The 27,069-nt window shown below is 40.3% G+C and overlaps 1 pseudogene; it reads left to right on the top strand.

Annotated features, from left to right (window-relative positions):
- Positions 1-384: 384 nt before the first annotated feature.
- LOC102026042 lies at positions 385-27,069 on the top strand (annotated as a pseudogene).

Genomic DNA, 27,069 nt, shown 5'->3' with positions numbered 1-27,069 from the left:
CACCCCGCACCATTTATCTCTCTCCCTCGCTTCCTGGGCTCCACTGCCCGACCGAGGGTGCCGCTGTTCTCTGGCCTTTGCCCCTGCGTGTTCGCCAGCTGGCACGGTCTTCCCCCACACATGAGCCTCACTGGGCTGTCACTGCACCAGTCCGCTTTTGGAAGGAGCTCTTAGACTCCGCTACATCCCTGTGGAACAGTGCAAGGCTGTCATTCAGTCCCTTCCTTGGCCGCCGTTTCATTAACACTGCATTTTGAGGAAGCCCTCGTGACCAGACGTCCATTCCGTGGCGCGCTGGAAGGAGTCACGGATCAGAAGGACTCTTCTCAAAGGCACAGCTGATTACAGTACAAGAAGGTGCACACCGCGGGGGTGAAGGTTATGATGACGGCAGCTCCAGAGCAGGAAGGAAGGCAGGTGTCCGATGAAGATGGTGCTGTTTCCGCAGACCAGCTGGAAAAGCCGGTATCTATGGCTTAGTGGCACAGACACAGAACACAACTTCAGCAGGAAGCAGCACAGGGCATTTCCTAGAGGCTCACTGCCCGGGTGCAGTGTGAGCTCGCCCTCCCGAAGACAGGAAGAGGTAAGCGATGCCAGGCAGGCTGCATCCGCTCTTTCTCACAGGCCTGTCACTACTGTCAATCACGTATTCATTACTCCATCGGTCTCGGTCTCAAAGTAGACTGTCAGCTCGACAAGGACAAGGATTTTGTCTCCTGGTCTGCTGTCCTGTCTCTTCACCTGTACAGTGACTGTGCAGAGGAATAATCACTGATAGTTGCCAAATGACAGAAGGGATCACTCGTGACAGATGGCTGAGGGTACAGGACAGGGACACAAGGATCAGGGCCAGCGCTGCTGAAGACGAAGCTGGGAGTGACACTGTATAAGCTCAGGGTGAGACCTGAGTATTTACTCCTCAAGTCTCTGTTCTAAATAGTGGTATGGAAATTCAGTGGCAGGAAGTAACAACGCAGAGTAGGTGACAGTAATCAAGTGCTAGGAAGTGTCAGGTGATTGTAGTAAGAAAGGGAACAGCTGTGCACTGTAGTTTGTGAAATGGGAAAATGAGTTTTACTTGTGAGCTAAATTCATGTAGAACATAAGAAAGACAGGCATGTTCTGCTGTTCTCACACTTTCTGTGAAAGGCTTTAGAATCTTCAAGGAAACTCATGTAAACTCTCACGGAAAGAAAAGATCACTTTGTAACCTAACTTCTTTAGCTTGGATTTTACCTTTTATGGAACAGACTACCAGAGTCCTTTGAAGATGTCTTCTGATCACAGGGCTCTTGCTAGAACATTTGCTCTGCTCCCTCTAGTAGTCACCTCATGCATGACAGATGCCGTTCAGGAGTGTGTGGGCATCTAAAGTGGCAAGACCCCCATCTTCTCATAGCTGGAAATTATAGTCAATTTAAATTGTTTCGAACAGCAAGACCAATTTAACTTCCCTGAAATGAGATTATGGTGTCTTTGCTGGTGTTTGAGTGTGAGCTGTAAATGACAGGAGAGACTGAAGGGTGTGAAATAAACACAGGGTAATTAGGAAACACTGCATTCCTGGAAAGGATCACCTCACTTAAAAAACCACAAAATACTAAGTCATCAGTAAAGAGAGACGGTAAACAATCTTTATAGTTAGCACAGTTCAAAGTATGGTATACAGTATTATGTGAACAGTTTGAATGGGCTCAATGAATATTTCTTTGATATAATATATATGAGATAATCTGAAAAATTATTTCAATAAAATTATACCAATATGTATTTGAAATAACTGTGCTTAAATAAAATAACAGGGAAGCTACTGAAGAATCTTCAAAGTTCAGGGGTTTTGTTGCAACTGAATTAGCAACATGGTAGATATTTTATAACTGGCGTACACATCTGATTTAACTAACGTAAGTTATATGAAGAACTAACTTCATCAAGTATAAATACTTTCCCTGTGAATTTAATACATGACTACATTTTTGACTGTTCTTTCCAAAGGAATGTTTAAACTCATGTAGGGAACAACTCATGTAGGGAACACGGGTGGGACACATCCACTTGTCAGGGGGCTGAATTCCTGATTTCTCCCTCTGTTCAAGGAAAGGTTAATTTCAGAAGAGCAGAGAGTTTCTCTACCAGTGACCCACCCTCTCATTTCTATTTAAACCAGCAACTATCATTCTCAGCATCATAAATCCCCAAGGGGATTTTTCCAAAATATATTAAAAACAAAACAGAAACGGTATAAACCTTTGACACAAGCGTTCATTAGAAGTGATAAAGAGCAAAACTCCTGGAGCTGTGCTGGGGACATCTCCAATATTGGAATGCACTGAAGCAGGACATATGAATGTTCAGCCTTTTCTTCGGAAGAATGTTTGGACAAGGGTGACCTGTGTTTCACCAAAAGCACCTTCGTAAGAGAGCGCAGCGTGCAAGGTGCCTGCCGCTCCCAAACACGCTCCCCTTGGCTCTTCATCGGTTTTCCCTTCTGTCATCCCCTGTTGGTCACACACACACTTACACTCTCTCCTGAAAAGCAACTCAGTGTCTAAGCGGACACAGAAGAATAAATATAGATGTTTCCGGTTAACAAAGTGCAACTGCCCTCCATCTCTGTCTTTGAGCTGTGTTGTCTGTCTTCGAAAGGGAGAAGAGTAGATTTGGTGGTGTGTGTGTTATGGGTTCATGAGGCCTCTGCAAAGCTCTCTGAACGACAGTTTTAGGAACACAAAAAGAGGTAACGTGTGTTTTCTGTTGCCATGCTCTTTAGCTCCTGTGCGTGCCACAGAGATCAGGCTTGGCATGTTTGGGGATAAATGTGGTAGGAGAAACACACTAATTAGACAGAATCATTGCATGCTGTTTACAGGCTCCTGGAACAGATTATATTGTTCCAGGAGAATAATTTGTCTTATGGAAAACCCAAATGTGCTCAGTTGTGATCATTAAAAACATGCTCAGGCTTCTCATGAGAATAAACATATGCCTCCTGGCCTAATTCTAATGAGGATAATTACCTTCCACACACCTAAAATCCCACTTGGATTTCAGATTGGAGAAGTCATTTATTATCCATTATGTACTGCTGTTCTAGGCTCTGAAACTGGAGCTGTCATTCAGCCCGGAGTTAATTGCATTTTAGTGGTGGGCCAAAGTATGATACGATATATATTACCTAGTCAGATGCTTTTATATGAGAATTTTATCATAAATTTGCAGTATTAATATGGAATTTGATTCTATTTTCTGGAATGATGTAATTAAAATATGGATTTAAAACACCTTAAGGAAATAAAAATCAACTGAAGTAGGAACATGGTACATGTTTTATAACTGGCATACACATCTGATTTAACTAATGTAAGTTATATGAAGAACTAACTTCATCAAGTATAAATAATTCCCCTGTGAATTTAATACATGAGTATATTTTTGACTGTTCTTTTCACAGGAATGTTTAAACTCAGATCCTCATGTAGGGAACACGGGTGGGACACACCCACTTGTCAGAGGGCTGCATCCCCGCTTTGTCCCTCTATTCAAGGAGAGGTTAATTTCAGAAGAGTAGAGTTTCTCTACCAGTGACTCCTCTTATTTCTATTTAAATCAGCAACTATCATTCGCAGCATCATTAAAGCAAATAAGCAGAAAAAATGACATGGAACAGCTGGTTTTTTTGACTTGTGTGTATCAGTCAGCGGTATCCACAGAGAAAGAACCAGTGGGAGAAGAGCGGAAATATAAGCAGATAGATGAAAAAGGATTCACTCGGGAGTCGCCTCCCTTAGGGTGGGGGCTGAGCAACCCAAGAGAGGCTAGCAGTGTGGACACCAGGTGCAGCAGAGCCGCCTCCATCCAACCTGAAAGCTTCTGAGTCCTGGAGCGGACTCTGATCCCCGCAGAGAAGGCACGGAAACTCCAGGGCTGAGTCGGAGCCTGCTGAGTGCAGCTCTCCAAGAGTCCAAGGCCCGAGAGCCTGGGACTCTGATGTCCAATGGCAAGCAAAGCAGGGTGCCCCACTCAGGAGAGAAGCAAGACCCCGCCTCTCCTCTGTCTTTTTTCCGCCTTTCTGTCTTGTTCTCCCCAGTCTCCCAGCCCATCGGACTATACCCGCCCACTCCGATTCCCCCCTACACCGTCTCAGACACCCACAGAACTAAGAGTGCACCAATTATCGAGGCTTTCCTTAATCCAGTCAGTGTGACATGCAGCATTAACGTTGCAGGAGGCAGGTGCTATTATTTTAGTGACTTTTCTGTCATTCAGGCTCTGTCGTAAGACAAGATCTAGTTATGACGCCTTAGTGCCTGATGTACTTGGCATTATCGAGCAAGCAGCTTCTGTCTGTGAAGATTCTGGTGTTGCTCCTCAATTAATTACATCTCAGCGGGATGACTGGCAGGTGCAGGATGGAGCTTTGGGAATAGTGGTTCCCGGAAAGGCTGTCAACCCACACCACAGAAGGAATCCTCCGGTCTCCCCCTTCTCATCACCACCCACGAGCATCGATATATCTGCTTCCCAAGGAGGACATGCTGAGTAGCCAGGTGTACATGACCAGAAATGGGGTGGCCTGTGGCTGTGTAAGATGAGTGGAAGTTTTGCAGTTGTTCACACTCTTCTCTCCAAGGGGCAGCCCGTGCTGTGCCAGTCTGCAAAAGTCACCACCAAGTGAAACTACGCAGAATTCTTAATTCCACCAGTGTATGTGTTGTCTAGTTTTGGTTCCATTTTGCTTTGCATTTCAGTTTCATCTAAATCATAGGTTAAAGAGAACGTTCAAAAGCAGTTTTATTATATTTCTCTGTTTCCAGCAAGGTTAATGAAGTTCAGCACTCCAGCTGAATCCGAGAATGAAGGCAAAAAGGATGATTATTATGGTTTTATTTGGAAACCTCTGCAGAGAGGCAGCCAAAATCATTATAATATCCATGTCTATAAATAAACACATGGTAATTATGTGAAACTCCTTCCTTTTAAAAATTTTCAGTATACTTTTATTTAGTGCCTGTAGTCTTGGGCAAAGCAGTTTCAAATGTGAAATGCCTTACAGAATAAGATGCATATTCTGAAAAACTGTATTCAGAATAGCAAACAATTGTCCTCTGCTGCTTTTCTTCAAGCCTGCTTTTTAATGGGGTCCCTGGGGATGCAGTTCCTACATTTGTGGTAAAATATATGTGCTTTTAATGTAAATATGACTTTTAAGAAATTAGAAATTTCATATATAAAGCTAGTGCTTCAAATCTGAGCTGGAGAGAATAGCAGTTTACACATAAGTTTCACTAACTCTTTACGGACAACTTTATAGAAGGTAGGATTGAGAAGGTTATTCATTAAAGCTATCCGTTGCACTCAGAACCTTTAAGTTGGATTTGCATCATAAATCTCACTAGAAAACAAATCATGAAAGGGGAAAACCACACCACATGATCTAGTTATCAGCTGCATGAGGGCTCTAGGTATCAGGACTTTGTCAGTAAGACACAAGCAGGTGATTTCCTTCCAGCGTGACTTTTGTTTTTTCTCATGTGACGATCAATAAGAAATTAGAATGTTCATCATGGGTCCCTGACAATGATTATAAGTGAACCAGAGCTGAGTGCCAGTGATAAATGTTTGTCACAAGTTCGTCTCAAGACGGGTGCCCAATTTCCATTCTCCGGTTTGTGCTATAGCAGATCGGCTTGGGAATCCAAAAGGGCAACTGCGTAATGTTTGCTTGCATTTTAGAAACCGTCCTGGTTTTCTGAGTAATTTCAGATGTCCTCTACATTTTGAGCTAAGGTCCTTTATCGAATAAAATGTGGGCAGATCGATTTTGTTCCTGTAACCTGCGGGGCACATTATTCTTTCTGCTGAAACACATTGCTGTTTTTTCTAAACACAACTCTAACGTGATCTGAAATACGCCTAAATGATATGATGTAAGGTTTGAGGAGAAGAGATGATCATGCGCTTGGATCAGAGCTGGCTGCAGATGGGCAGATGCAGGCACAAGGACTTCTCTGTACTGTTCTGCCCACTTACATGTGTGTCTGAAATAACACACGTTTTTAAGGGCAACCTTGACTTTAGTGCTGGTGAACTGGTGTTTATGGGTTGGGTCTGGCAGATCAACACTTGATCCATATTGTGCTTGAATGCTGGGAAGGCTTGCATACTTGGCTTTTTAGATTGTGTTGAAAACTCAGAAGCTGTGATACCAGAGAGGCAGTGCTCTTTCCCAGTAAGGACCTGGGTGCAGGTGTCAGCTGCTCCCTGTAACTCAGGGCAGGAGCCCCTCAAGCTCCATCTCTCCGACTTCACTCACTGCTTCCCTCCCTGCCTCTTACAAACATCTGGAATACTTCAGTCAGAAATAGGCTTTCACCTTCTCCATGGAAGATGCTGCTACTCATGACCTTTACAGTTTTTTGTTGTTTTTGTGATTTTTCTTGTTGTTATCAAGAATAAGGGCTCGATGTGGCCATCTTCTGATTTGTCCAAAAATGTTGAAACTCACATTATATGGAGCTTTCTAATGTGTAAATATTATCAAAATTATCATTCACAAAATTAAACAGTGAATTAAGATATTTTCTACAATGTGATCATCTCATGAAAGAGCTTTCATTAGACATAGACAAACACCTATATTTGTATCTATGTACAATACTTATATAAATTATTATACACACACACACATTAAGGAGATGTTGTTTTAGTTCAGAAATACAAGGAAGAAAACCCTTCCTTCTCACCAACCAAGGCTTACAGGTGGGCTGTGCCGTCCTTCATATCGGTTACTTCCTCATTCAGGATTTGTGATAATTGGAGTGCTTTATTCCTCAGCTCGGGTGTTAATGGCACTGTGCCCCAGTCACAGTCTGATCACCTGCTCTTACAACAGTGACGTAATAATACAGATGCATAATGTACTCACACCCTGCTGCATCTGAAAGTATATTTTCCATTTCAAGAAACTATAAATCAGCCCACAAAAGCAAGAGGAGAACAAAGCACACCAGTGTTGCAGGGAGCAGAAGTCAAAGAAGAAAAATGAGTTATGATGTCATTATATATCATTCGTGTTTAAAAGAACTTTTTGTAACATGAATATTCTATTTACAAAGCCTTGTTATAAATCAGCCATCACTGGGGAGAGATTTATCTTCCTTGCCTGTGTGCTATAATAGCTCATTGCTTTATAGGGAGAAAAGTAGAGTAAATCGCTAAATTCATTAAAAACGTATATATTACTGTCTAGGAAAATAGCAACGATTGAAAACTGCTAAGCTATGTAATATTCACTTCTTCTACATAGAGGTACCTTAATGAGCCTTTATTAAGGCTCATTATATTCCGACGCAGTTGCAGTAGATAAAATAATGCTGTGTCAGGTTAACACTTGGTTGTAGTTCAGAGCAAAAAAAATTTTCTTTTTGGTGGGGACCATAAAAATAATATTTTATAAATTTAAGGGATGAAGTTTTTATGCTGCAATAAGTTTCACACTGTGCAGGGGATCCGAGAGGAACGCGGGCTCCACACATGCAAATCTCACATCTAGATTTAGTTAGCAACCGTGTACGCTGAACCACGTGCCCCGGCCTTCTAAATTCAAGGGAATCTGCTAATTTTTGACACGGGAAGAGTGGGAAATAGATCGTGGCTCTGAGGCACAGTGGTCAGAAATCTGAAGAGTCAGTCCGTGAGCTAGTAGAATGAGAGGCTTAGGAACCAAAGACTGAGAAAAGATGTCCAGCATCATCTGATAAGGTTCTGGTTAATGAACTATGAAAGCAGATGAGATATTGTAAGACTAAGGAATGGGAAGAGATTCAGACACCCACGACCAAACTGTTCCTAGGCACCAGTGACGCAGTGAACGTCTGGTCTGTTTTAACCGTAGTAGGAGGGATGTATGATCTTCCCAGCTCTGTGTTTGTCTAGAAAAACAACAGTCCTTCAAAATGGCACCTGAGAGATGGAGCCAAAAATGATATAATCATTATCTGGGGAAAATTATAAAATAAATGCAGTAACAGAAACTTACGAGAAAAATTAATGATGGAATTTACCCTTCACTGTGACCACCTTAGTGGGCTGCTTCTCTTTTCTATTTCTCAGAACACACTCTTTCCTGCTGCTCATGTGATGATTCCTTGGATTCTTGGTTTCTTCAGGCCTGTGGCTACCAAAACTGCTATATAATTTCATATCCTTTATTTTGCATAGGCCTGAAGAAACCAAGAATCCAATGAATTTGTTTGAAATTCAATATTTTAAATATACAAAATCATATGTTGGCAAGATATGCTGGGCCAGATAAAAAAGAAAATGCTAGAATCTACCTTGTCTACCAGTAAGGTGAAAAGAAACTTTTCTTCTTGTACTTCTTTACTTAAGTAATTTTACTGTTGCTTCCATTTCTCAGACATTCCTATCTGGCTAATTGTTTGGTGAGGATGGCATCATCCGGACGTAGTGAGGGTTTCACATCCTCGCTGTGGGCTCCCTCCGATTGCAAAGTACACACCAGTGGGGGCGGCGGCTCTGTCACACTGATGTCTTTAGCACCTGCCAGGATGCTCGGCACATGTTTGAGCATGAAATGGGGTCGACTTGATGGTCTTCAGAGTAATGAGTGAATGAATTGCAAGGATGATCTTGTCGTATTTTTCAAATTTATTTATTTAATTAAATCAGCATACTGTATATGATTTTACATATTTGTCACTTACATCGTGTTTTTAATATATGTGCAATGTGGGACCGGTAAATCTAGATAATTAACAAGTGCATTGCCTCATAGATATAACTGTTGTGATAACACTTACTATGCACTCCTTTGGCATTTTCCAAGAATGTAACTGTACCATCAACTATAGGCTCTCTTCTATATTTGATCCCTCAGACTTATTCCTCATACTTCTATGCCCTTCAGTCCACCCCTGCCAAGCCACTCCCTTCCTGCCAATGCCCTAAACCTCCTTGGTTAAATTCATTCCTATTTTTTGTAGCTATTTCAAATGGGGTTGTTATCTTGATTTCTCTCTTATTAAATAATTCTTTATTTCCAGTTCCCCACAGTGAATTATTCTATGATGTACCATAAACATATCTTAATAAAAAGGAGGAAAAATAATCTGTTCTCATAACTAGTTTGTGTAAAAATCACATTGAAATCAAATTGTTTGAAGTAGGTCATATTTGCTATATGTGTCATTGTCTTATAGCGCAATATTTTAATCATCCAATTGTAAAATAACACAGATCATATTTATGATTTTCCTTTTAAATTGTTTAAAATTTAATATTTATTTTCAATTGTCATGTAAATTTTGTATATATTTATGAAGTACAGTGTGATGTTTTAATTTATGTATGGGCTGGGCAAATAGAATATGTACACAGGGTAATTAGCATATCTAGCCCTTAAGCTTTTGTTATTTCCTTATGAGGCATTTCTTTCTTCCACTTTGACAGTGCAATGCAGTATCATTATATTACTGTTAATTATACCCTCTTGACTTTGCCATAGACCTTCAGATCTTATTCTTAATATTAGACAGTGACACTGTACCCAGTGACCGATGTTGCTCCATCCCCCTGCCTTCTAGTGCCAAAAGCAAGCATTCTTCTCTTCTTTTAGACCACAGCAGAGGTGCTTCCTCTTTTCTTACCTTGAGGACAAATTTCCTGCAGTACTGATGTACCTTACTCTTTTGCTTTTGAAATTGTCTTGCCTCTACTTCCCTTTTTTCCTTTTCACTCAGTTAACTTTTCCTCCTTGTCATAGTCTGGGGTGTGTCCCCCCAGAAACTTACGCTGAAGTCCCACCCCTAGCACCTCAGATTGTGATCTAACTTGGAAATTGGGTCTTTCTAGCAGTGATCACATGCAAGCAAGGCTTCTCGGGTGGGCCCTACTGTGACAGGAGTAGAGTCCTTACACAAGGAGGAAATCCGGACACAGACACACAGAGGGAGGAGGATGTGAAGAGATGGTGGACTGATGTGTGTGCACAGGCCAAGGAGCACCGAAGGCTGCAACAAACATCAGGTGTGGGGGAGGCCAGGAACACTCTCAGAACGCAGCCCTGCCAAGACTGATTGTGGAGCTCTTAGCTTCCAGAACCACGAGACAGTCAGCTCTGACATTTCACACCCTGCAGATTTGGAGCCATGTCACAGAAGCCAAGGACACACATACACTCCTTCCAGTCTGACACTCTTCTGACAGCACTTGCCCCTGCGGTCGGACTCTGCTGTCCTCCAGGGCCTGACGCTGACAGATGATGCATGGTGGGTAATCAATAAACATGATTTGAATGAATAAATGAATGAATGAATGATTTTATATAACTGTCACACTTTTTATTGTTTCATTTTATGTTACATTTACCAGTCCGTGCTGGCAGTAAGTAATGGTGACATTCACTCTGGGGAGCTGGTTCACGGACGCTGTACATCTCAGTTCTTGCTGTGCCTCTTCCCCTCCTCTCTTTCCCGCTCCCTCCATCTCTCGAGCCCCTTCCCATGTGCAGAGTAATTTAAAATGAGTACTTGGTTCCTTCTCGGAGACGAAGGAAACCCTCTTCCTTGTGGAAAACATTTGCACATTAAGGCTCAGGTGGCACATGAAATATAACACATACTTTCCTCGAATTAAACAGTTGCTTCAATAGTTACTTCCTATCACATATAACTTACTTAAACAGGGAAATAGTTATATTTTGCTCCAACAGTCACTTCCTGTAATATGTAACTTAAATAGAGAAACAGGGATGTTGATGGCATTCTGCATTAGGCCTAATTTGAGGTGGGGAAACTCCTGGGGAGGGGGGCAGGGTTACAGATTTTATCTTAAAATATTTCAAGGGAAAAACTCAGAAATGTGGCAAACACACTGACTGAAAAATAAAAATGAAGAGATTATTGATATCTTATAAGGACACGTCAAGAGGAATTCCTGGAAATCTTATCTGAGTATTAAGACTTAAAGAATCAGATTCCTATATCCTAATCAAATAATGTGTAGCATCCATAGAGTCACTTCCAGAGGAAATAAGCAATAGTCTCATGCTATGAAATCTTATGAGAACCTACATTCACTCAAGACTATTCCAATTTTCCTTATAAGGCACTGAGGGACATTGCACTCAGGAGACAAGTTTCTGCTCTTGCTTTTTTTGTGTGTGGTGGTTCTGGGGATCAAACCCAGGACCTTGTGTGTACAAGGCAAGCACTCTAACACTGAGCCACATCCCCAGTGCCTGGAGACAAGTCCCTGAGGAGTCTCCGCAGCCGGTTCCTGGGCAGAGACACGGTGGCCGGGAGCGCTGCGGAGGAAGCACGTCAGTTCACGCGAGCTGCTCAGTACGGCGCAGAGAAGAGCCGAGGAGGATGGGCAGAGAACAAGCTCAGTCCTCAGGTCTTGCACAAATGAGTCACTTCCTCCATTAAGCTATGAACTCAGCAGTCCGTCCGCTTGGGGAGACGCTTGGTGCCCTCGTGTCCAGCCCCCGCCTCGGTGTCCCTTCATCCCGTCAAGTTGATGAGAATCTAAGCGAACCAGCGCAAAGCCGGTTAGGACGGGGATGGGGCAGGAATTCTTCACACGCAAAACACTCACATTTTTCATATCAAGTTACTCATTCTTCTAAGAGTACAGGGTCCTACGGATTCCACCGAAAGCACAGAAATCTAGCCTCAGCTACCAGTTACCATATAAAGCAGATGTTCTTGGAGGATAAAAAGCGATCAGTGCTTGTCAGCGTCCTGACCGCGGCCGCCCTCTTCCTTTCCGCTCCTCCTCCTCCTCTAAGACGCCGTCACTTCTGATCTTGTCTTCTGCGCTAAACGCCAACTCTCTTCCTGCTGCTATTTTCGTCTCTCACATTCTCATCCCTATCTGAATCCTACTGATTTTTCCACAGCAGCCACTGTTTTCTAAAACACAAATCCAATCGTGTGAGTGTCTTGGTTCAAACGTCCTCATCGCGGGGGACCGAGGGCAGGGTAGATGAGGAAGAGCTCAGGGAAGATCCAAGAGCGCAAAGTTCCAGGCTGGGATGGGACCTGGCAGTAAGAGAGCAGGCTGGGGAGGGCATCATAAGCCAATCAGAGGATCTGGATACAAAAAGCTTACCTAGTAATATTCACAAAGACAGACACATTGTATTTCAGGACTTCATGATGAGCAGATAGATCGCTCGGATGATTTCAGTGGCTCAGTTACTTTTTCTGCCAACTCTGAGACAAGTTACCATCTACTCTGAAAAATGCTTGCCAACAAGATTATTTCTATCACCACATATAAGAAACTGAAAATTTCAGTTTTCTAAATTCTCTGTGTGAAATGTCATGTTGGAATATAAATTGATATTTAAAGATATATGTGAAATATCCCTTGTATTCTTCAAAATTGCATTTTACTTCCTCTAGCTACAAAAAAAATGCACATGTGTTATAACTGTCAGCTGGAAAAGGTTCCATAAATAACAGAATGGGGATTCTCGAAGTCTTCTCAACCCTACCTCCATTCTAGAATATCCAGAAAAAATTTAAAACTAATCCATAAGTCCCTTTCATTATATAGTTCTTGTGGTGACTTGGAATCTTTCTTATTTGCTTCAAAAATTAACAGTAAATAACTGAATTAGTACTATGATAATCTGCTAATGTTGGGGAGAGATAAAATTATCTGAAAATAAATATCTAATAATAGTTCTCAAAACTAAGCTTTCTCTAAAAGGACATTCCTTGTTTTACATTCTGAGTCAAACTCTGTTAGCTGAGTAAAGCGAATACTTGAGACACCTGCACAGCATTTGAATTTATCTTTGGAGAAGTATTTATGATTATTCATGATTAGGAAGAAAATTATTTTGCCCAGCGTATTTTGCAATGCCTCAGCTCTTGCCAAATTACACTAATTAGATTAACCTCCAGCACTTTAGTTTTCATATTTCATGCACAAATGTCAGGATTTAATAATCCAATGAATAAATATGGAGGGGCATTGACAGAATTAGTTTCCCTGAGAACCGTGAGGTTCACGCTTCCCACATTAGCATGTTAGTGATTTTGTTCCGATGTGATGTGTGAGCCGCTTACTGGATGCTAGATTAGTGTTCATCCCTGAAGAACAGAGTAGGAGGATGCGTTCCTACTCAACTCTCCTGCCTTTCAAAATGATTGTCATTTAAACTTAATTCCTGGGGATTAGGGATGTAGCTCAGTGGCACAGTATTTGTCTGGCAAGCATGAGGTCCTGATTTCGATTTCTAGTACCAAAACAAACTAACAATTTCTTGAGCTTTGTCTCCTTCCAAAACTTCAAGCAGCTTCCTATCACAGATAGCACTTGAGCCTTTAAGTAGAGCATTAAATTACTGTCCAAAAAGCAGACACATATTTCCCAAAGTAGAAATTATACACTAACCCAGGAAATTTATTCAAATTTTAAGTGGTAATAAAGAGTTGGATCCACCACGCAGTTTAGGCCTCAAGTTTTCCGTTTTGTTAATGCAAATAACTTTTGCCTTGTGTAATTCACAAAGTCACAGTGGCGACACGGGAATCTCCATGCGTGCACTAACATTGAATGGTCTGCTCTTGTCACCCCTCTTTTGCTTGGTAGCCACACTTGGTGAATAGTTTTTGATGATGTGCTGTGTGGTGTATTATGAGAATTGAAATCTTGGCTTTCAAATCAAATCAACTACCTCTCCCTCCCTGTATGACTTTTCAAAATTAGTTCTCCCTCTCTACTTCCCATTTTTTTAAAATCAGAAAAGTGGTAGGGATTCATAATACATCCTTCAACAACTTAAAAGGAGAATTTAGTGGGATGACATATAGATATCTACACTCTAGGTGATCTGACAAAACAGGACTGCTATAGCAAGACTTTAGAATTTGGAAAATATTAATATAAAATCAAATTATGTGAAGAAGGATAATCTAAATGGAAAAGTTGACTATGATACATACACAATGTAAAAATATTTAATCATCACTTTTCACAAAATCTGTATACCATCAAAAGAGACAAAAATTTATGTCTATAACATATGAACTTGACATGTTTGTTTAAAAAATAAAATTGTCAAGGGCTGGGGATTTAGCTCAGCAGCACAGCATTTGCCTGGCAAGCGCGAGGTCATTAGTTCGATTCCCAGTACCAGAAAAACAAAAAAACAAACAAAACAAAATTGTCGTTTTATAACTGGAAAGATCCCTGCAGCAAGGTGGTCTGTCACCCTTAGATGCAGCCTGCCAAAGGATCCTGGGAGAGTAAATGTTGCCCTAAAGTAAATCACCCCATTCCACTACTTTAGCCAGAAAAAATTCCTCCTCTTTACTGTCAACAGACTTTTAAAATAATGTGAAGGCATAACTTATTTAAAAAATTCTTGATTGTTTCTATGCAGTCAATAGTCCAGCAGTAAAGTTTTCTGTAGGCTTTTCTCTAAATGACCAATTAGATGCAAACACCTTTATTACTAAAAAACAATAAAAAAGTTGATTTTCAGATAATTCTGAGAATACTTTCATACTGAAAATAATAAAACATTCACATGTTTGTTTTACAGAGCCCATGTTTTATGAATTGAAGTAATGTGTGTACTACATTCCGCACTGCGCAAAGTGCTAAGTCAGGCTGCAGGGGCTGTGGGAAGTCTCTAATAAACGACAGTAATGTAGAACTCATCAAATTACCGCCAGTACTTCGCAGCATTTTCTCCTCTAAGACTTTCTTTCTTTAACTAGAATACAAGTTGCCCTCTCAAACGCTACCTGAACGAGCCCTCCTGATTCACGCTTCTGAGTTGAGATCAGCGGAGGCTGGTGTGGGAGGACCGGCTCGAATGAAGAGGTCCGGGGCGGGTTTCACCACGAGATATGATGGTGAGAGCTACAATGTCCTCCCTCACAAACCACCCGTCTCCACCGCAGTCCTTCAGGCAGAGGAACTGCTGGGCCAGGTCTTCACTCACGCAGGTTCTGCTCCAAAAGGGTTGGTTCTTGAGAGCTGCAAAGCTCAAGAGGTCGCGGCAAGCATACAAGGAGGGCAGCAGAGAAGGCGAGGTCCTGGTCTGTGTGCGCAGCCCTCTCAGGGCCCTGGGGTAGGGTCTGGCTGAGAGCTGCGCGTTTCCTGGTGACTCCGGGGGAAAGAGCACTCCCTAGTGATCTCCAGAAAACGTGCTCCTGAGTGTTCCCAGCCCCGCTCTGGCCACTGTTCCTTTGGCTTGTCTCATCACAGCTACCTTTTTCAAACATTAGAATGAAACTGTTGAACTATACTTAAAACAACCAAGTTATCTGGTAGGACCCATCATTGAAATTGTTAGACACCTCCAAACTCTGTAGAAACATACTTTCTAGGAGGTCCTATTATAACTTTTATTACCAGACTGGCAAGTGTTAGAACTATATACGTTAGGGACTGATGTTTTTATCTTTAGAAACTGAAGTAGGTATAAACAGAATATAAATGTTGGAAAGGGCTTCAGATATCATTCTAGTCTCCAGCCTTTGTTTCCCAGTTAACAGAGAGAGAGGAAGAGGGACAGAGATACACGAAGATACACACACAGACGGGTGGGCCGAGAGACACCGGAAAGAGACAGAGAAGAAGAATAGACAGGTTGAGGTCTCAAATTTTTCACAAGGACACAACACATTCCTTTTGGCGTTACAACCCCAGAGCACTAATTTACATTAATAGACTTCTTTTTGTAAGTAAAATAACAATATGAGACTCATAATCCTACTGACAACAATTTCTTAAAACTATTTTCCATAAGCATAAAAGGAAACCAAGTAAAAATTTATATGCAAAGTGTGAGTAGATACGAACAGTACATTGGTTACATTGATAATAGACTAGCTCTTTTTTCAGTAATATTCTAATATAGATAATATAGCTAAGATTGTCAGCATTCTTAAACATCAATGTTAAATTAAATCACTAACATTAGTACTGCTACTACTACTACTATGACTCTCAGAACGACTGTTGCCAAAGTTTTTATACCCACAATTAAAATATCAAAAGTTAGTTAATGAAGCCAGGGGTGGTGGCTTATGCCTATAATCTCACCACTCGGGAGGCTGAGGCAGGAGGATCACTGTGAGTTTGAGACCAGCTTGGGCTACAAAGTGAGCTCAAGGCCAGCCTGAAGTACACAGCAAAACCCTGTCTCAGAAAGACAAAAGAAAAAAAAAATTAGTTAATGCTGAGAATTTAATATCTGCTTTTTCACCTTTCTAAGATCTTCTTTTCTCCTTTCTCTTTTTGGAAATTCTTCAATTTTTGAAGTGTGATTGACACAAATTACTTACATTAAAGGCATGTAACTTCATTTGGATGTACTTATATATTTTAAGGTGATTACCAAATCAATCAAGCTAACCGACCTACACATGACATCATATAGCTATCCCTGTATGTGTTGAAATATGAAAGGCCCAGTATCTTAGCAAATCTCAGATACACACTATGTTCTCTGGAGTCACCATGTCTCACCTTAGTTCTCCAGAAGTTATTCATCTCCTAACTGCAAATCTGTAATATTGACCAACACCTCCTTGCCACTGTGAGTTTGGCTTTCTGGATCACATGTCTGCAGGGTCCTGCTGGGCTTGTCTTTCTGTCCCTAGCTGCCTACTTGACTTAACATGAATTCCTCCGGATTCACCCTTGTCGCAAATAGCAGGGACTCCTTTCGTCTCAGGGCTGCATAACATTGCCTTATAGTATATTTATTATCATATTTTAGTAATATATAGTAATAAATATAGTATAGTAGTATACTAATAATATAAATATAAGTATATATTATATTATAATAGTATATATATTATATTAGTATACTAATAATATAAATATATAGTGTATTTATTACTATACTTTCTTTGTCCATTAGTCTGTGTCAGACAATCAACTTCAAGTATATACAAGGCTGTTGAATTTTGTCAAATGTGCATTTTGCAGCTTTAACAAATGTACTATTTTTATCCTTTATCCTATTAATGTGGGGTATTAAACTTGCTGATTTGTATAGATTAAACTGTCATTGCATCTCAAATATAAGTTCAACTTCATCATGGTGTATAATTTTAGTGTATAGCTGACTGTGTTTTTATAGTATTTTATTGAAGATATTTATGTCTATGTTAGTCAGGAATATTGACCTATAATTTTCTTTTCTTGTAGTGGCCTTGTCTGGTATTTAATAACAGGGTAATCTTGGCTTCATGAAATAAGTTTGGAAGTCTTCTCTTTTCTTCAAGTTTTTGAAATGTTTGAGAAACATTGACCTTAATTCATGTTTCAGTATTTGGTAGAATTCACCAATGAAGCCATTAGGTCTTGGGCTTTTCTTTGATGAGAGATTCTTTATATTACAGATTCCTCCTGACTTCTTTTTGATCCACTGCATGCTCGTGTGTGCACTATGTAATTTCCACATGTCTATGGTTTTCTGAAAATTTTCCTCATAGATTTTTAGTTTCACGTTATTATAGTTGGAAAAGATGTTTTGCAGGAGTTAAATCTTTTTAAATTTGTCAAGACTTGTTCTGTGATCTAATATATAATCAACTCAGCAAAATAGCCTATGTGTACCTGAGAAAATGTGTATTTTGCTGATGTTAGTGGACTGCTGTGTTCCTGTTAGGTCCATTTTATTTAAAGCGCAGCACGAGTTTTGAATTTTCTTGTTGACGTCTGTCTGGCCGGTGTGTCTGTTGGTGAGCCAGGGCTACTGGAGATTCCTTCCATTACTTTCTATACTCTATTTCCCCCTCCATCTCTAGTAATATTTTTTCTTATATTCAGGTATTCTGGTTTTAGGTGCATCCATATTTGCAACTGTTCTATCCTCTTGTTACACTCACTTCTTTATCATTGTAAAATAACTCATGCTCTTTTTACAATTTTCAACTTAAAGTCTAATTTGTCTGACATAAGCAGGAGTCCCCTGCTTCTCTTGGTTTTCATTTGCATGGAGTACTTCTCTCCATCCGTGTACTTCCAGTCAATTGGTGTCCTTAAAAGTGAAGTGTGGTTTGCAACTTCGAAGTCAACATAGCTAATTATCTTATGTAAGATTATTAGAAAAGTTATAACATTGTCAAGTTTTCATTCTGGATCAGGGAAGAATATTTTTTTACTGAATGCATCTGGATTGGGCAGTAGGAAACAAAAATAAAGACATTTCTCATAGAAAAGAAAAGTGAAGTGAGCATAGAGTTGTGTCACTTTTGTTTTGTTTCATTTTTTTAATCCATTCAGCCACAAAAATGCCAGTTGTAACCAGAATTGTTTTTCAAAAGCAATAGACAGTGTTTTCTATACATGCAACCATTTCAAGGATCTTTTAAGATTATTTTAATGCTATCCGAAAAAGTCCAAGGTCTTAAACCAAATTTTCTGTTAGTCATACTATTTGTCATCTTTTCTCTCAGTATATTTACCTGAGAGGTTCAAAACAGCCAGTAGGACACAGATAATCTAATAAGTGTGCAACGCCTCAGACAGTCTGACATCTTAACAGTACTGCCTAGCTCACTCATTTGAGTTGAAAAAACTCCACTGTATATATAATCTCTGAAAGTCAAAATTCAGGCATCTGTTTTCTTTTTGATGTAATATTTTTACTATTTGTTGAGTGCTATCTTGGTTTTATATACCATTAAAAGTAGTACAAATTTGAGCCAACTGTGTTTTATCCCTGAATAATAGTTTTATACTTTCCAGGAGAGCAAGTACCTAAATAAAGGTCTTTTGATGCTTAGGAATAATTGAAGACTTTTATCTGATTCATTTATTTATTTATTTCCTTACTCAGAAAAAATATTTATTAAGGATCTATTGTGAACATGCTATGACAGAAAAATGATGGATTAGGTTAAATGAATCTTATTTCTTTGTATCACAATAATGTGAGAAAATGCACAAAATATGTACACAAGTGATTTCAGAATTATGAGAAACCCTTACTATGTAAACCAGGCACATATTTCTAATACAATATAAGTTAGAAAAGGTTTCATAAAGTGAAAGTAAAGGTCCTAGATATACTAAGAAAGAAAGAGAAAAAAATCCATGATGTTAAGCATACAGATCGGAATGCTTAAAGTTTGTGGAGTCAGCAACAGGACAAAGATGACGGAAGAGGCAGCAACTCCGCTAGATTTCTGGAGGAACATTACAGATTTTCATCTACTAAAATTTCTTTAAATGAGAATTTGGCCAGGGGTGGTGGCACATGCCTGTTATCCCAGCACTCGGGAGGCTGAGGCAAGAGGGTTGGTGCAAGTTTGAGACCAGCCTGGGCTACAAAGTGAGCTCAAGTCCAGCCTGAACCATATAGTGAGACATTGTCTCAAAAAAATAAAAAAAAGAGCATTTGTTCTGCCGTGACTTAAACCATGTTCATTCTTGAAATAGTCTTTTCAGGATAAATATTAAAATTTTTCTTCAATTTTTAAAAAATTTAAGCATTTGCTTATTTCCTTTCTCTCCAGTTATTTTCTGTCCTTCCTCCCAAAATGCTGCTCAGGGAAAATAGAAACCTTTCTATCTGTCCTTTGGATTTTCCAACTTTCAGGAGTTCTCATCTTTTTATCTGTCCTTGTTATGACCTGTGGTAGGTCTTTACTTCTACGTTCTAGTAGCTAACCTTTTGTTCAGAGCTGCTACCGGTGTACTTCCCCTTCGGTATAATAATAACTGCTTCTGGCTATTTGCTTTCATTTCCAACATTCAAAAAATGTATATTTTATTTCTACTCTGTGTACTGAAGCCCTCGCTGATGTTCAGAATAAATTATAACTTTGCTCCTCAGCGCTGCTGCTCTTATTCAATCATTTCAAATCTTAATGAAGGAAGGCCCCTTGGTTTGTGAAATTCACTGCGAATGATTGCCCTGGCTTCTGATTTTTCATTAAGCACTTTCCGCATTAGTTCCTTTTATATGCATTGATGAACAGGTTCTTCTTTTTAATTTATAAGAGACATAGTATACAGTGAGATGATTATATTTACTCAAGTCTCTATCATGTTGAGGCTAACATTTTAATAGATTTTGTATCCATATGTCTTTATCAACTTTATGTAAAAAAAAGAGAACTAAAATCTTGCAGACATTCCAGAAGACATTTATTACGTCTCCACAGATATTAAATAACTATATGAGGTACAATGACCTCACCAGCAGAGTTCAAAGGTAATGGTGGGATTCTACACAATGCATTTCAGAATAGTTATACCCAGACTCGTCCCGCTGTGCCATGTCACCTCTGCTGTTCAAGACAAGCCCTTAGGAGGCCGTCAGAACCTTGAGCGGTGTTGATTTTTTCAGATCCTCTGTAACTTGAAGGAGCCATTGGAAGGGTGTATTGTTCACGGAACATGTCGGTTCTAATGTGTTTCTCTGCTGGTTCTCAGACAGCTCTGTTAAAGCTCTGTGGTCAGTGGCACATTCTCAGTCTCCTGGAGGAGGACCTCAGACCTGAGAGCTGCCCAAATCCCGGGGTGCTTTATGGAGTTCATCTACTGGGAGGAAGGAAGAACTAGGGACGCCTCCTGTTTCAGTCTTAGAGTGATACAGTGTGTTCACATATGCACACATGTAAAGAATTTAAGAATCTTTGATCTCAGCAACGCATTTTGGTTGAAAATTGGCTTGTTTTTACTCATATAATTTAAACTAATGTAAGAACAAAAGGAGATAGCTGGGTACACTTTTCCATGAAAATTAATATTTAGCAAAAAGATCTGTTATAAGTGGTTGTCATTTCCTGGTCTATAGAAGTGTTACTGATGGACTGACACACTGATTTGGTGTAGGGGAGCAAACTCAGGTTTTCCTGTGTTAGACACAAGCTCTTCCCCAAAGCAGCATTTGCAGACTTATGGGAAACTTTTGAAAAGACTGACACATCTGTTAATGTGCTAGATTAACCACTCATCTTTAATTTTGGTAATTATTGAACTAATTGTTAAGAAAATAAGTTGCAAGTGAAGTAAATCAGACACCATCTTAAATATCACATGATTTCATTTATGTGAAAAACTCAGTGTATAAATAAAGTGCAAAGTAAAAGATTACAGGAAGAAAGAGAGAGAAAAAAGTTGCTGTAATCCAACATGGACAATGTATCTAAAAGTAAATCTTGCTTTAGTATAATTGTTCTATGTGTTTCGAATGTTTTTTGACCTATCCTTGTTGTTAATCTGTATGTATGATAATTAACTTCACAATGAATTCTATAATAATTAAATCTGATACTGGCCAAATAAAGAGGGGTGGAGGGAAAGGGGGAGTTGAGGTGTGTTATGCCCATGGACCAGTTCTCTAGAATGTAATCACTGTGCACCAATAAAAATTTAAATGTATTAATAAAAATATTTTAAAAATCAAAAGAGCGAGAATCATAATGATTTTAACAGACTATTGAATATAGCTTTGCCACAAAAGCTCTTACTTTTCACGTTGACAGAACACATTTATGAGCAGCATTTTTCATCATATCAAGGGGCGAAGTCATGTTGTTCAACAATCTAGGCTTTAATAATGTGTTTGGCATTAAGAGCATAAAAGTCTTTGATGGAAGTAGAGCTCACATTAACTTTATATACCCAGAACACTGCATGGCAGAGTCGGCAGAAAGCAAATGCAATGTGATGAGCTGAATGAGTAAAATAAATCTCACTTTATTATTGAAACATAATAAAAGTTGGCCCACAATAATGTGATATCTACAAAAAAGGTAACAGGGAATGCCTCTATAATTTTAAGAGCAAATTAACTAGTGAGTAACAGAACTAATTGCCACTGAAGATGTTACAAAGTGAGTCTTCTAGAAGGAATAATTAATTCATAGGAAGCTTACAGACATTGTAAAAGCACATATCACTGAAACTGCGTGTCATTAGAGCATAAAAATGCAACTCCAACATTTTATAGACAAATGAGACCATAAGGAACGTTAGCCATCTCCCAGTCATACCTCAAGCGCTTGGAAGATTTATCTGTAATTAGAACTGGCACATAAATTGAACATGGGTGAGGAGTCAAATTACACTTTGCTAAAGATGGAAGGAGTGATTACACTCTACATTTACGTAGCGCTATATGCTATTCTTCTTTTATATCTATAGCTCTAGATCAGGATGCAAAGATTTTAAAACATCAAAATTATAATTCCAGTGTGTCTTCCATCTCTTCACACTGTGCAGCTTCCACGGCTGCTGTAGTGTCCTCATGGAAATGTTAGTAAGTTTAAACACTCCACCTAGTGCACAGCTCAAGGGTCGGGTCTGTAATGGTAGCTTCTGTGTGTTACTAAATATAACCTCTGAATCTGAACAGTGATGCTCACATGGCCAGAATTAAACATATTTGTACTGATTTTCATACCGATGGAAACCGAGGCAAGGAGTACTCAATAGAATTTCATATTAAGTGTGTTACTTGAGGCAGCTTCAGTGTATGGACAATAAAATAAAGCTAACTTGAGGTTTCTCTTTGAAAGAAGAAATATAGCAGTGGCTGCTTTAATATTTCTTTAGTCCTTCCCACCGTCAGTATTCAAGCAACATTTGCATAGTTCTTGTTCTAAATGCTATGGCATGCCTGTAATCCCAGCACTCAGAAGGCTGAGACAGGAGCGTCACCGTGACTTTGTGGCCAGTCTGGACTACATGGTGAGTTCAAAACCAGCATGTCTCAATAAATAAATAAATAAATACATCCCCAAAATAAAAAAAAGATACAAGTTAAGAAGAGTTGACACGTATATAATATTTAGGATTTCAGCAATTTTGCTTTGTGTGTGGATAGAAAGCCCCTCATGTTTGTCACTATGCATAACACTCATGATCACAAATAAAGTATCTTCCAGTTTGGTTTCCCTAGATTTTCATTCAGTGTGGCATAAAGCATTGCAATACAAGTTTATTGCACACATTTCCAGACTTCATGAAAATGTTTCTATCCCACCATTACTAAATAATATAGGGCTTCTTGATGCAAATTTGAAATATTTCCCTCACTCAATTCCAGACTACTAAACAATATGAAAACTCCATTAAAGATCACTGTTGTTGAAACAGAAGGCGCTTTTCCTTTTAAAGAGTAAAGAACGGTCAATTACTTGCAGCAGGCACATTGGGGAGATTGTCAAAGGAGCGCCTCCTTGATCCAAGCAAACAAGGGGCGTTTGTGGTGAAACTTACACATGTCCACACGGAAAAGACTGGTTATCACATGCAGAGGCAGCTACATTCTTGAGGTGCTAAAATTCAAGGTCCTATATTGCATGGTTTTTTAACTTTTATTAGGAAATATTTATGGTACATAACGATTCCATTTTCTGTAGGGAACAGGTGCATGTGTACCATGTAGCTTAATTTTTTCCTTCCCTCAATTCCCTTTTATTTTTTCCAGCATCAGATTCATTCATTTATTCTATAAGACCTTATAAAGTTAAATATCATATATATATATATATAGATTAAAAACCAGACTGATAGACCAATGAACACAGATAACATGTAAGATAATTATACCATGTCAAGGTACACTTTTAGATACATTGTACATGCTGGACTGCAATACATTTTTGTCTTTTTTCCTATTATGCTTTTATTTCATGTTAGATAGATGATAGATAGATGATAGATGGATAGTGGGTTTTCCATATAAAAGAAATCATTCAATATTTAAGCTTATGTGTCTGAGTTGCTTGACTGAATATTATGAACTCAAGGTGCACCCACATTTATAGCAGCATAGCTCATTACAGCTAATCTTGGAAGGAGCCTGGGCAGTAGTAATCTAGCCAACAGATGAATGGATAAAAACATGTGGTATTCACAGCCAGTGCAGTACTACTGTGCTATAAAAAGGATGAACTGGAGTCACTTGTAAGAAAATGGAGACACCCAGAAGACTCTTTAAAAAAGTAACAGAATGTGTTCTCTGAGCAAATATGCACTGCTGATACAAATGTGCCTGAATTGGGCGCTATCTTCTTTTGAGATCAGAGACTAGAGATGTGCGTCAGATTCTGTAGTTTCTATCTTTCCAGGCAAAGCAGGCCATGTTTTCTTGGGGCAAGGGACAGGATGTGGGGAGAGAAGGGCCATCCAGGTGTCTGAGGACAGCAGCAGCTGAGCATATGGTGACCACCACTAGAGACTGTTCCCATATCTGTCAAAACAGCACTGGATGATGAGCAACTCCAAAATAGTACCAAGACATGCACACACACTCACACTCACATGCAAACACACCTTGGCGTGACTAGAAAGCAGAAAACATCTAAAACTACAAATCAAGACAAAATCTCCATTGGGTGCACATTTATGGTCTTGCCTCTGTCAGCATCTAGAGATTTTCTTTCCCTCAGAGACATCAGGCAGGTTGGGCCCACAGCTGGGAGGGTCCCATCACAATAAGCATCCAGTCAAGGAAGCTATCTCCACTATCGGGGCTGAGAATCTCCTCTCCTGAGCGCAGATACCAGGGCTGCTGGGACTAGTTTCGGCTGCATGAAACGGCCAGGTGCAGGACTCATCTTCATCTACTAAGTCAGGGCTTCTACTCACAAAGGGACCCCTGTGGCCACGGGAAAACCCACCCCCACGGGAAACAACTAGCTCCCCAGAGCACCCCATAAACCAGCAGACCAAAGGAATACTGCGAAGGTCGGAAGGTTATGCAGCAATTAAAACTGCAATTCCCCAAAGTGGTCCAAGATCACCTGCTAAACCAAACCAGGGTAAAGCTTTGCTAAAATTTTATAAATGTGATGAGGAACTAATTCCTCCTGATATAAAAGATGAACTATCCAGGATACAGCTGAAGAGCATGTGTTATAAGAAAATCATAACCCAGATGAGATATTAAAAGGCAAGGAACTCACACCAACAACCCAGGCATGGCATGCTGGAATGATCCAACAAGGATTGCAACTCAGTCACCATTAAAGTTTCAACAATGTTACAATTTCTCCTTGTTCTACGTTTTAATTTTAGAATAGTCTTAGGTTGACAGAAACGTTCCAAAGATAGGACAGCAATTTCTGGCATATCCATACCGGTCTCCATATGGCTAAGCCTCTCACTAGTGGAGTAAGTTCATCACAGCACGTGAAACAAAGGTGTGTGCTGTCCTGGACTAGAAGCCGTACTTTATCCAGGCTTCTTCAGCTTTTTACCTATTTTTCCTCTTCCATGATCTCAAACACAGTAATGTACCCATCTTGCTGCTGCTCCAGGCTGTGACAGCTTCTCAGAATTGCCTTCTTTTGAAGACCTTGGTAGTGTTGAAGAGTCCTGCTGAGGCAGGCTGTAAAAGTCCCCGGATTAAAATTGATGAGATGGGAGCTGGGGATTTAGTTCAGCGGCAAAAGCACTTGCCCCGCAAGCTCAAGGTCGTGAGTTCGATTCCCGGTACCGGAGGGGAAAGAAAAAAAAAAAAAGTTGATGAGATGGCTTTTCGTGGCTACCCTGGGTGTGTCAGATTTTGGACAGGAAGGCAGCAGAGATGGAGTACCATCCTCCGCACGTCGCACCAAGCGCACACGCAATCTCGGTGACTCCGCATGGAGCAGGTGGAGCCTGGCCAGGGAGCTGAGGCCGGGTTTTCAGACCTTGCTCGGTCCAGCGGCTCCATTGTTTTCGTCCGTGGCAGAGGGCAGCCTTTGAAGGGAGTTGCTTGAGTCCAAACGGGGAGGCAGGCAGTGATACTCCACAGACTTGGAAGTGACTGGGCTTTTGCTATGCAAGAGATTTTTTTTTTTTCCTCACATATATTTATGAAATCACTTATTCGTAAGAGTACGGACTCTTGGATGTTTGTGTTAGGTTTTGGTTTATAATTTAACACCACCTTACCTCTTGTGTTGCTCAGATTGTTATGGGGCTGGCTGCCCTGGTCCTTTCAGACGGCTCCAGTCCTGCTTTGTGCTTTGGACTCTTCTTGACCCAGAACCCTGGCAGCATAAGACGATTTTGGTTCCTATGTAAGGAGCTAAAGAGCATTTTCTGTCTTCTTCCTCCTTCCTTCCTTCCTTCCTTCCTTCCTTCCTTCCTTCCTTCCTTCCTTCCTTCCTTCCTTTCTTTCTTGGTCTAGCTTCTAGTTATATCACGCCCTGTTTCACTGATAAGGTCTTGATGTTATTAGACGCTGTCTGGGAACTTTTGAGCATTTACAGTAGTATATTGTGTAACTAATTCTGCTGTATTTGAAAACGCACTGCAGCCCGGAATCATCCGACGGTGAAGGAAGCCGAGAAACAGAACCGACACAGCAGGCGGCAGCCGCAGTTCCTGCATCATCAAAGCAAACCGAGCAGCCTAAAGAATGTTCCTTGAAACAACCAAAGGAAACAAGAGAAGACGCCGCCAAGACCAGGTAGAGGAAAAAGATGAAAATGACGGATGTGCTTGCAAAGTCAGAGCCCAGAGCAGGGACACCTGAAGATCTACAGAAGCCGATGAACGACTATTACAGCAGCAGTCACTCAGCGACTGAATCAGAAGAACTGAATCCACCAGACTCCTGTTTCCCCAAGGCCAATGACTTGACTCACAGTTTTTCATCATAGCTAAAAAAAATTTGTCCTAAGTGGGAGAAACTTCAGAAAAACCACAGAGAGGAGGAGTCGCTCCTGATGCTGATCAGCTGCAGCTCTGCCGTCCAAGCCTGCGAGCTCATTAGGTCAACGACAGCATTCAAAGGAAACAGCAAAGTTATAAAATTGTTTGCAAAACATATAAAGGTCCAGCAGCAGGCAAAGTTGCTATAGAAGCGTGTGGTGCACCTGGTATCAGAACCCCAGGGAGAATTAAAGAACTCATTAAACAAGGTGGCCTTCACTTGAGCCCCTTAAGGTTTCTGGCTTTTGACTGGAACGAGAGAGATCAGAAGTTGAGGAGAATGATGGACACTCCTGAGATAAGAAAGGAGGTTTTCCACTTCTAGAACTGGGAGTACTCAACCTATGCCAGTCGGAATCCTGGAAGCCGAGCCTCTCTAATCCTGGGTCCTACTGA

This window comes from Chinchilla lanigera, unplaced genomic scaffold (genome assembly GCF_000276665.1).
Source record: "Chinchilla lanigera isolate Chin_1 unplaced genomic scaffold, ChiLan1.0 scaffold00035, whole genome shotgun sequence".
NCBI classification, from domain to species: Eukaryota; Metazoa; Chordata; class Mammalia; order Rodentia; family Chinchillidae; genus Chinchilla; species Chinchilla lanigera.
This window is presented reverse-complemented; position numbering and strand designations above follow the sequence as displayed.